This window comes from Tupaia chinensis, unplaced genomic scaffold (assembly GCF_000334495.1).
Source record: "Tupaia chinensis unplaced genomic scaffold, TupChi_1.0 Scaffold000574_1, whole genome shotgun sequence".
NCBI lineage: Eukaryota > Metazoa > Chordata > Mammalia > Scandentia > Tupaiidae > Tupaia > Tupaia belangeri.
This window is the reverse complement of record NW_006160088.1, coordinates 895,388-906,452: the sequence shown is the minus strand read 5'-3', so window position 1 is coordinate 906,452 and position 11,065 is coordinate 895,388. Positions and strand designations below refer to the sequence as shown.

Below are 11,065 nucleotides of genomic sequence, written 5' to 3'. Positions count from 1 at the left end.
ACTGTATGTTTTGGGTTTTTTTTTTGGGGGGGGGGTTCTCAATTCTGTTCCATTGATCTACCTGTCTTTTTGTGCCAATAACATGCTGTTTTAATTATTATGGCTTTGTAATATGTTTTGAGGTTGGGAAGTGAAGTGTCTCCTACTTTATTGCTTTGGTAATACAGGATCTTTTATGCTTCCAGACAAATTTTATGATTGTTATTTCTATTTCTGTGAGGAATATCTCTGGTAGTTTGATTGGAATTGCATTGAGTTTGCACATTAGTTTGGGTAGGACCATCATCTTCATTATATTAATTCTTCTACATCCTGGAACATGGGATTTTTTTTCCACTATTTTGCATCATTTAAATTTCTTTTTCTAGTGTTTCACAGTTTTCCTTGATCTTTGATGTCTTTGGTAAGGTTTATTCCTAGATATCCTATTGGAGTTGTGGTTATTATAAATGGGATTTCTTTCTTCAATTTTGTTTGTTTGTCCATTGTTGGTGTATAAAAATGCTATAGATTTTTGTATGTTGATTTCGTATCCTGCCACTTTACTATATTCGTTCATCATTTCTAGAAGTTTTTCATGGATTCTTTTGGATTTCCTATCATCTGCAAAGAGAGATAATTTCACTTCTTTTCCTATTTGGATGTCTTTTATTTGACTCTCTTGTCTAATTGCATTGGCTAGAACTTCCAGTAGTGTGTTTAAAATGGAGTGGAGAAAGTGGGCAACCTTGTTTTGTTCCAGTTTTGAGTGGAAAGGCTTTCAGCTTTTCCCCATTCAGTATGATGTTAGCTATGAGGTTTTTCCTCTGATGGCTTTTCTTGTATTAAGGAATATCCCCTCTATGCTAATTTTACTAAGAGTCTTAATCATGAAGGGAATGTTGTATTTATTGAATCCTTTTTTCTGCATTGATTGATTTGATCATATTATTTTTATCTTTCCTTTTGTTAATGTGATGTTTTACATTTACTGTTTTGTGTATGTTGAACCATTCTTGCATTCCTGAAATAAAGTCTACTTGGCCATGGTGTATAATCATTTTAATATGTTGCCTAATGTGATTTGCTAGTATCTTGTTGAGAATTTTAGCATCCATATTCATCAGGGATGTGGACTTAAAGTTTTCTTTTTTTGTCATGTCCCTATCTGGTTTTGGAATAAGATGATGGAGGCTTCATAGAATGAATTCAGGTGGACCCATTCCTTTTGAATTTTTAGAAATACATTAAAGAGAAGTAGAATTAGTGCTTTAAAAGCTGTGTAGAATTCAGAAGTAAAGCTACCAGGACCTGGGTTCTTCCCTGCTGGGAGATTATTTATTACTGATTCAATCTCATTGCCTGTTATGGGTCTATTCTGACTTTCTATTTCTTCCTGGTTCAGTTGTGGTAAGTTATATGTATCCAGAAATTAGTCCATCTCATCTGGGTTTTCTTGTTCATTAGCGTATATTTGCTAATAGTAATCTCTTATGATATTTTGTATTTCTGTTATATCCATTTTAATAATGCCTATTTCCTTGCAGATTTGATGTATCTGGTTCCTTTCTCTTTTCTTCTTGATTAATGGTGTGCTAATGGTGTGTCAATTTTGTTTATCTTCTCAAAGAACCAGTTTTGGGTTTTATTTATTTTCTGTATAGTTTTTAATTCTCTATTTCATTTACTTCTGCTTGAATCTTTATTATTTCTTTTCTCCTGGAATTTGTTGTTGTTGTTGTAGTTTTCCAATTCCCTGAGTTGTGTTGTTAGATTGTTTATTTGTCAGCATTCTACTTTTCTCTTATGGGCACTAATTGCTATAAACTTCCCTCTTATAACTTCTTTTGCTGTGTCCCATAGGTTATAAACACTTGTTTACTATTACCGTTGGTTTCTATGAACCTTTAGATTTCAGTCTTAATTTCTACTATAGTCATAAAGTCATTTAGGAGTAGTCTGTTTAGTTTCCATGTGTTTTTGAATTTTCAAGGGCTCTTACTGTAGTTGATTTGAAGTCTGATTCCATTGTGGTCAGAAAAGATACTCGGTATAGTTTCTATACCTTTGAATTTGTAAAGGCTTGTTTTGTGCCCTATCATGTGATCAATCTTCAAGAATGTTCCATGTAGGGTTGAGAAAAATGTATGTTTTCTGATAGTTGGGTCAAGTATTCTATAGATGACTGTCAAGTTCATTTTATGTATGGTATCATTTAGATTTTGTATCTCTTTATTTTTTATTTAGAGGATCTGTCCAGAGGAGTCAGTGGGGTGTTGAGATCCCCAACAATTATTGTGTTGCAGTCTATCTCTCCCTTGAGGTCTAATAGTCTCTCTTTAATGTATTGAGGTGCACAGATATTTATAAGTGTTATGTTTTCTTGATAAACAAGTCCTTTTAGTACTATATAATGTCCTTCTTTGTCTCTTCTTACATCTTTCATCTTAAAGTCTATCTTGTTGGATACCAGTAGAGCTACTCCAGCCTTTTTGATTACCATTTGCATGGAATATCGTTTTCCAGCCCATCACTTTCACTGTAAATATGTCCTTATCAGTGGGGTGTACTTCCAGTAAGCAGCATATAGATGGCTTCTTCTTTTGTATCCATTCAGCCAGTCTGTGTCTTTTAATGGGAGAATTTCTTTTGTTAACATTCAATGTTATTATTGATATTTGCCTATTTATTCTTGTCATTTTCTTAGCCATTTTCCCAGTTGTTTTTTGTTCTCCTATTTCTGTTTGTTTTTCTTCAGTTACCCTGAAACAATACTCCCTTCAGTACTTCCTGTAGAGCTGATCTATTATTGGTGAATTCTTTCAGATTTTTTTTTTTGAGAGGTTTTTGCTATAGGCCACGTGCACTCACCAGAAAGTCAGAGAGAGACAGAGAAATAGAAAGCGAGAAATCACCCCCAGGAGGCATGGCCACACCACAATTCCTTCTCCTCCATTCTCCTCTCAGGATCTTGGGCATGCAAACATATGTGCCTGGCATGAGTTTAAGCCACGAGGTCCAGGACTCAAATCACGGTAGGCTACATGGGAGTCCAGTGACATAGCTATAATGCCAACTGCTGGTCCCTCTTTCAATTTTTGTTTATCTGAGAATACTTTTAATTGTTCTTCCCATTTGATGGATATTTTTGCTGGGTGTAGTTCTTGGTTTAAATTGTTTTTCTTTTAATGTTTTAAACACTTCTTTCCATTCCTTCTTTGTCTGCATCATTTCAGTTGAGAGGTCTGACGTTATCTTAATGAGATAGCCTTTATGAGTAACTTCACGTTTCTCCCTTGCCACTTTTAGAACATTGTCTTTGGCTTTGTCTTTAATGTTTACCAGTCTGCCTATGATGTGCCAGGGGAGAGGATATTTTTATGTTGATCCTATCTAAGGTCCTTCTATTTCTTGGGTCTGAACTTCTCCATGTTTCTCTATATTTGGAAAATTTTCAAATAGTATTTCATGACAGAGATTTTCCATGCCTTTAGTGGATTCTTCACTTTCCATTATACGGATATTTAGGTGTTTCATAGTGTCTAGAATTTCCCGAATATTGTCCTCAATTTTTTTGTTTTTGTTTTTTGTTTTCTTCTTCTTTTTGTTGATTTGGTCTGTGTGAGAGACTTTTGACTTTTTTTTTTTTTTTTGAGACTTTTGACTTTTAAGGTCAGAAATTTTTCTAGGCATGTTCCAATCTGCTTTTAATGCTTTCTAGGGAGATTTTTTTCTTTTCTTTTTTTTTTTTTTTTTTTTTTTTTTTTGAAAAATTTTTTCTTTTAGGGACCTTCCCCCCACAAAGACAGAGAGTCAGAAAGCGAGAAATCACCCCCCAGGGGGCATGGCCACACTGCAATCTTTTTTCCTCCATTCTCCTCTTGGGATCTTGAGCATGCACGCACAGACACCCAGCGTGAGTTTAAACCACCAGGTCCAGAACTCGAACTGCGGTCGACTACATGGGAGTCCAGCGACATAGTCATTATGCTAACTGCTGGTCCCTCTAGAGAGATTTTGATTTCTTGTATTGTATTCATTTCCAGAAGTTCTGTTTGATTCTTTTTTAGAGTGTCTTTTTTTTATGATATTCCTCTTTAATGTCCTAAAAATGATTTTCTTATTTCCTGGAACTGATTGTCTGTTTTCTCTTGCATCTCATTGAGTTTTGTAACTATGAATATTCAGAATTCTTTTTCTGACATTTCTTTACATTTCTCGGTGCTGTCCACTGTTGGTGAAGTGCTACGACCCTCACCTGACAAAGAGCTACCACTTATTTTCTCATGTTTCTTTGAGATCTGTGCTGGTCTCTAGTCATCTGATGGAGTATTCACTTTTTTCTATTTATTGGAGTAAATTCTGTAGTACGGGTGGAGAAAATTTCATTCTTAGTTCCCGGGTGTGTTCCGATTAGAGAATTATGTCTCCCAGGTCAGAGCAGTTATGGGTAACTACAGGTGCTTGACTCCTTTTCGGAATGTTCAGTTCTTGATGAGGTGGTAGCAAGCTAAGAAGATATAACTTGGTGAAGGTGATCCAGTTGGGGACCAGCAGTTAGCATAATGACTATGTCACTGAACTCCCATGTAATTGACAGTGGTTCAAGTCCTGGACCCAGTTGCTTAAACTCATGCCGGGCACATGTGCATGCATGCCCAAGATCCTGAGAGGAGAATGGAGGAGAAGGGATGGCAGCATCGCCAACTCCCCTGGAGGGTGATTTCTCGCTTTCTATCTCTCTGTCTCTCTCTGTCTTTCTTGTGAGTGCACACACCTTAAAACAAAAACCTCCCGAAAACAAAAACCCCCTAAAAAAAAAAAAAAAAAAAAAAAAAAGGTGATCCAGTTCCATACTGTGCTTGTGCAGCATGTGGGTTGGTGTACCAAAAGTTCTGAAGTGTCTCCCATGCCCCAAGCTTGGACTCACCCTAAAGGCCTGCCCAGACTGAACTCAAGACCCCGGCAGCCAGCAGGCTGGCCAAGCTCAGGCTCAATATCTGTTCTTTATGAGCATTCTGGGAACTCCTTGGTAGCTTTCGCCTTAGTCTTGCATCATTAATATATATCTCCATTATGCCTGATTGCTGTTGGTCATCAGACTCTTTTCAGCATTTTAGTGAGTTTTGGGAAAAGGAAGGCAGATGGTTATACTCAACACTATTGCCCCAGTTATTTCCTCTGGCCACAACTGCCCAGCTGAAAGTTTCTGTGCATTTTATGGAATTTCAGACTGCCAAGTTCTTTGCGCTGACTCCTTCCTTTCCCCATCTAGAGGCCAGTGTGGCACTTGCAAATATTGGTATATGTGGTTGAGAAGACTAGGTCATCTGGGTTAGCTTTCCCTAAAGCGTGAGTCATGTTTTCACCCTGGTGCATTAAAGAAGATGGAATGCCGAGGAGGCACACAGAGAGTTCAAAGGGAAAGGACAAATGATCTCTCTGTTCCCCCAAGATCTTAATCCCTTGCAAAAAAAAAAAAAAAAAACCAGAAGTGGGGTCCTGGACACCAGTGGCAACTGGCTTGTTTGGAATGGCCATGGTAGCTCATGTCTTTGTTTATGGACATGAGCCTTTGGAGTATGCCTTGTGGCCAAATGAGCTCTTTCTTCTTTTCTGTTTTATTGTCTGATTATCCTAGTTTTATAGTTGGTAGGTTATATTCCTTTTGTACTCACTCTACTCTTTTGTTTCCTGTATTTTAATTGTTCTCAGCTGACTTACGACTTAATGACTCTTTTTATCTCACTTTTACTTTTATCTGTAGCTTATATTTTATCTAGTCCTCTCATCATGTTCAACTTCTATTTTGGAGTTTATCTCATTCTGTTTTATTTTAGCCTTATTATTTGTCTTTTATGCTGTCTTAATGGCTTTTTGCCTTGATTCATCTTTTTGTTGATAACATCCTGTTATTCTCTTTTATGCTCTTCAATTACAAAGCAGTAGGTCTGAGGCAGCCATGAGGGAACACATTGTGAGGACTGACCAGTGTCTTAGAAGCATCTTGAGTGGCCAGAAATAGCAAGCTAGTCATGCTAACTCTATATAATGAAGGATTATTGGAAGGTTATAGGCAAATATCAAAAAAAAAATAAAGAAAACCTGATGTGCAATAAAGATATTCAAGCCTTATTAGAAGTGGAAAATTGTACTCAACAGCTATGATTTCCATCTGTGTCTCACTCTGGGGTCCCTCTCTGCTTGTTTGCTTCATGTGCTTTTCTCTGCATTGGAGGTTTGTTTTTCCAAGACCTAGCCTAACCATGAAGCTCAGTTCTGCATGCCTTATGGTCCAGAACCTACCAACTCTATCACTATCTAACTGTCACTGTTAACAAGTTCTAGAAACTAGGGGGGAGAAGGTCTGATTGGGCAGTTCAGCATGGCTGTTCCCTGCTTCCAGCCCTCAGCACACTCCCATCGCCTGTAGCAAGTAGACTCAAGGCTGCTCTTCCTAGGCTGAGACAGGCAACATCCTAACCATGGGTAGTGATGGACAGGGGAGGAAGGAAAGCTGGCTGCTTTCTTCATGATGTTATGGCAGCATCACAACTTCCCTCCAAAGAGTGTCCTCTTTTCTGTGTCATTCTTTATTTCTTCTCACTTTAAAAATATTTCTTTAAATAATTCAGTAGACAACTACGCAGCATTCTAAGTCCTCCTCTCCAAGGATAAACCTTACATGGGTTTTGCTTTTAAACGCTGGAACAAAGTTGTTTTTCACATAGTATTGTATAAAGTTCCTGCAAGGAGTTGTGTCTAAATCCACTGTCTTGTCTGACTGTATAAATCACACGTGGCAAGATTTGCCACCAGGAGAGCAGAGTCCCGGTTTAACTGAAATAAGTCATCATGTTATTCATAGCGTCGTCATAAGATTCCTTGGAAGGAAGCCTAATGAAAGCTCTCTCAGCTAGGTTTGTATTGTTCTTTTATTGACGTGTCTCATCTCAGGGGGTTTTAGAGTAGGCAGTAGCCATACTTCTGCCATCCGGAGTTAAAGGAATGAACTTGTGCTGCTGTGAGTGTGCTCTCTTACGCCTTCTTCCTGGTAGCAGGCCCATACTAAAATTGTGTAGAGCTTAGAGTGTTTCTAGTAAGTGATACACACACACACATTTGTATATACCTACTCTGAATGACACTAGTTTTTCAGTAAATATTTCACAAATGGACTGCAAAGCCATCTGACTCCAACAGAGAAAGAGAACTATTATCTAGACCTATTTATGATGTTCCAAGTGCTTTATAAGCTTAGACTATCAAAGGCCAGGGACCACAACCTTCCTGAATTAATAGAGTCCTTCCAAAGACTAAGAGTGCTTTGCTAGCTCTCGGAAAGCTGAACCTCAAAATGCCGTGACCTTCATCTGTTTCTTGTTGGGACTATAGTATCAATCTGGCAGAGACCCTAGACTTTGTTATTGGCACTAGGATGAACCTGTCGCTCATTGAATCTGGCTCTGGGGAAAGCAGGGAGTCCGTGAGGATCTACCAGGAAGGATTTCTTCCACAACTGATAGCCAGAAGAAGTGTGAGCCTGAGAATCAGACAGATTGGGTCATTTACTAGCTGTGTGGCCTTGGCTGAGTCACATAACTTCTCTGAGCTCCAGTTTATTTTTCTATAAAATTCAATACAAATAATCAGCGCTCTGTCAGCTGAATTGAGTGTGCTGATGTGTGTTAAATGCCACGTCTAGTACTTAATGTATAGTAGATGCTCACTTATACACAGCTTTATCCTTCTCTCCCACTGTTCTCTCTTCCTACAGCAACCAGAGCAACTTAAACAACAGCCGTAGTCTGCCTTCTGTTCTCTGAAATGTGCTTGAGGTCTGAAGTCTTCAGCTGTGGTTGTTGACTGTCAGCATTAGACTAGCAGCTGGCTTCCCCTGTGATGGCACATCATGCCCTATTCTGATCCTGCCGTCTGTTGAGAGAAGTGCTAATTGAAACCCCCCAAAGAGCACCCACATTCTGTGGAAGGAAGAGGCAAAGATGAGTCACTTTCCCCTTTAGCTGCTCCTGAGCATTGGTCAGCAGGAGCTGAGGCATTCCACTCAGCAGGCAGGAACCTGGTGTTTCTCTGCCGAGGGTCTTGGGTACCAACCTGGCCAAAAAGCAAGGAGATAAACTCTAGGCTGTATCAAGGAGGATGCACTCCCAGAGTGTCACAGGGGATTGCTCCCAGGAGAGGGAACTGTCACTGTGGAAGGGGAAAGAGAAGACAGTGGCTCTTCATAGTAGCTCAGTGTCTGAGACTTTGCCTGGATCATAAGAAAATCCTTCAGCCATGGTCCTCGACCATTAGGGGGCTGCCAGCTCTACTCCAGGAATGTTCCATTTTGGGGGAAAGTTGACATCAGAGTAATGGAGTATTGGTGATGCAATGTGTTCTTCTATCAAAAAGAAAAAAATGGAAGGTTTCATTGTTAAGTAAAATAGCAAAACACAGCATGAACTTCAAAATGTCTGGTCTCAGTAATAACCGCATGTAAGGATTCATCACCATTTTGTCAGTGATATTTTTAAACACATTAAACCACTCATCTCAGTGCTATATAGGGTTCTATGAAATTGAAAACAACTTGCATTTTAACCAATAGAATGCAGGTTAAATATTATGTAGCCATCAAAATAATGCCTGCAAGGAGTCTTTAATAAGCAAGGAAAATGATCTTATAATGTGAAATAAAGAGACAGGATACAGAATTGTACATAAAACATGGTATCTACTATTTTTAAAAAGTTCACTGAGAGAATAGAAGTAAATATGCCTAAAAGTCACTGTTGATTGTCTGTCCGAGGTAGAATTACCACTTCTTTTCTTTTTGCCCTTTTATATTTTCTCTATTGAGCATAAGAATAAAAACTGAAAATGAAACCAAAATAAAACAAATATAGGTGATACCTAAGCTAAAAGAAAATGGGCTTTCTTTGTGGCATTTCAGGCATTGCCAGGGGATACTTGGGATAAGAACTATTTTACGTGCATTGGATGAACCCCACTCCGATGGTGGCCTCTGGAAATGACCATTACTCTAGCTTTGTCAATGCCAGGGTTTGGGAACAGTCCGAAATATCTGTGAGACTGCACCTGCCACTGAATCAGGAGGCCCTGTCAGAATCAGCCCCTGTGTGGGACCCTCGCGTAAGGGTAGGCAAGGCCCCCACTGTGGGCTGGCCCTGTTTCCCGAAGAAAGCAAATGATTCATCCATGTTTGATCCAACACTGTCCAGCCAGGTGTAAATTGGAATACTTATCAGACTGGTCCCCTTGAGGGATGGCACATAACAATGAAATCATAACAGGTTTATTTATAGAACTTTTATTAAAGTGCTTGAGAATTTTTTTTTTTAATTCTGCAGTTTCTTCAAGTTTCAGAAACATCAACAAAGATTATTTTCATCTCCTCTTGAGAAAATCTGCTCAGAGGCATGAGCCTATCTGAGCTCCTCCAACAAATGCTGAAGGGCCTTCCTGCTAATGCTGAAGTGCCTACCTGCTGACCACAGCCCCCAGGAAGCACCCCTTCTCTGGGCCGCACTGACTAGGCCTCTGCGACCAACTCAGATGCGTAATTCCTCATTCATTTAACAAGCATGCCCTGAGTGCCACCGTCCACTGGAACCCCATCCATTCTCACGGAACCATGGAGCAGAGGGGAGAGGGGGACACAGACATAAGACAGTCCATGGCTGAACCATGCGTTCCCTCTAGAATCTTCGCTCCTTCTTCTCCCCCCAAGGTGCTCACACAGGCCCAGGGTGGACTTGAAGAGCAGCTGAGTGCATGTGTGATCATGGGCTCTCCAGCTCCAGGACTAGCGTGTGACTGCCTCAGCTGTGTTTATTTCCTAGGGCTGCCATAAGGAAGTGTCAGAAACTAGGTGACTTAAAACACTAGAAATGCATTGTCTCACAGAAATCTGCAGTTGAGGTGTCAGCAGGGCGCTCCCTGATGGCCCTGGGGGAGGATCTTTCCTGGTCTGTTTAACTTCCGGTGTTTGCTTGCCGTCCTTGCAGTTCCTGGGCTGGCACGTGTATCACCCCAGTCACATGGCTGTCACCTCCCTGTGTGTCTTCATGTCTGCTTCCTTCTACCTGTCCCTCTGTGTGCTCGTTTCCCCTTTGTGTAAGGACACAGTCACACTGGATTAGAGTCCAGGCTAATGACCTCGTTTTAACTTGATTACTGCTATAAGGATCCAATTACCAAATAGGTCACATTCTGAAATGAGGACTTCGATGTGTCCCTTTTGGGGAGAGAGGAGCTACGATTCAATCCATTAGCTATCTATAGGGCCTTGGAAGTCACACCTCCTCTCTAAATCTCAGCCTCTTCCTACTCTGCAAGTCGGGAGTGAAAAGCACCTCACGCCTGTGGTCATGGCGAGGTCTCCGTGAAGCAATGCATGGCAAGCACGTGGCATGCTCCCCAGCTTATCCTAGGTGTGACCTGCCGTTGTTCCACTTACTGGCCACCCTGTTGTTCCATTCACGTGCTGTCTGCCCAAGCCAACCAGGGCTGACACCGTGGCCCTGATTCTTTTTTTTTTTTTTTTTTTTTTTTGGCTATACGGCACGTGCGCTCGCCAGAAAGACAGAGAGAGACATAGAGACAGAAAGCGAGAAATCACCCCCCAGGGGGGATGGCCATGCCTCAATCCCTTCTCCTCCATTCTCCTCTTGGGATCTTGAGCACGCACACACATGCACCCGGTGTGAGTTCAAACCACCCAGTCCGAGACTCGAACCGCGGTCAACTACATGGGAGTCCAGCAACATAGCCATTACGCTAACTGCTGGTTCCCCGTGGCCGTGACTCTACGGGGTAAAGTTTCTGAGTGTCCCACTAGCACAGGCCTCGCAGAGCAGTCAGCCAGGGTCCCCAGCAAGAGCGTGGTGGCAAACACAGGCTGGTGATATCTCATTTTGTTGAACTGAACAATTGGAACTTGACATTTTAAAATGACCTCACAGAGCCAGCCCCACAGTGTAGCAGCTAAATGCTTTGCAAAGAGAGATCCCACATGGCCAACCACGGTTCAAATCCTGGGCCTCGTGACTTGGAAAACATG

General features: G+C 40.8%; 1 protein-coding gene across 1 annotated transcript in view; it reads left to right on the top strand.

Annotated features, from left to right (window-relative positions):
• The window catches only part of LOC102475297 (calsyntenin-2), a 419,364-nt gene that overhangs the window by 242,578 nt on the left and 165,721 nt on the right, over positions 1-11,065 (top strand). The gene's annotated exons all lie outside the window — the stretch shown is intronic.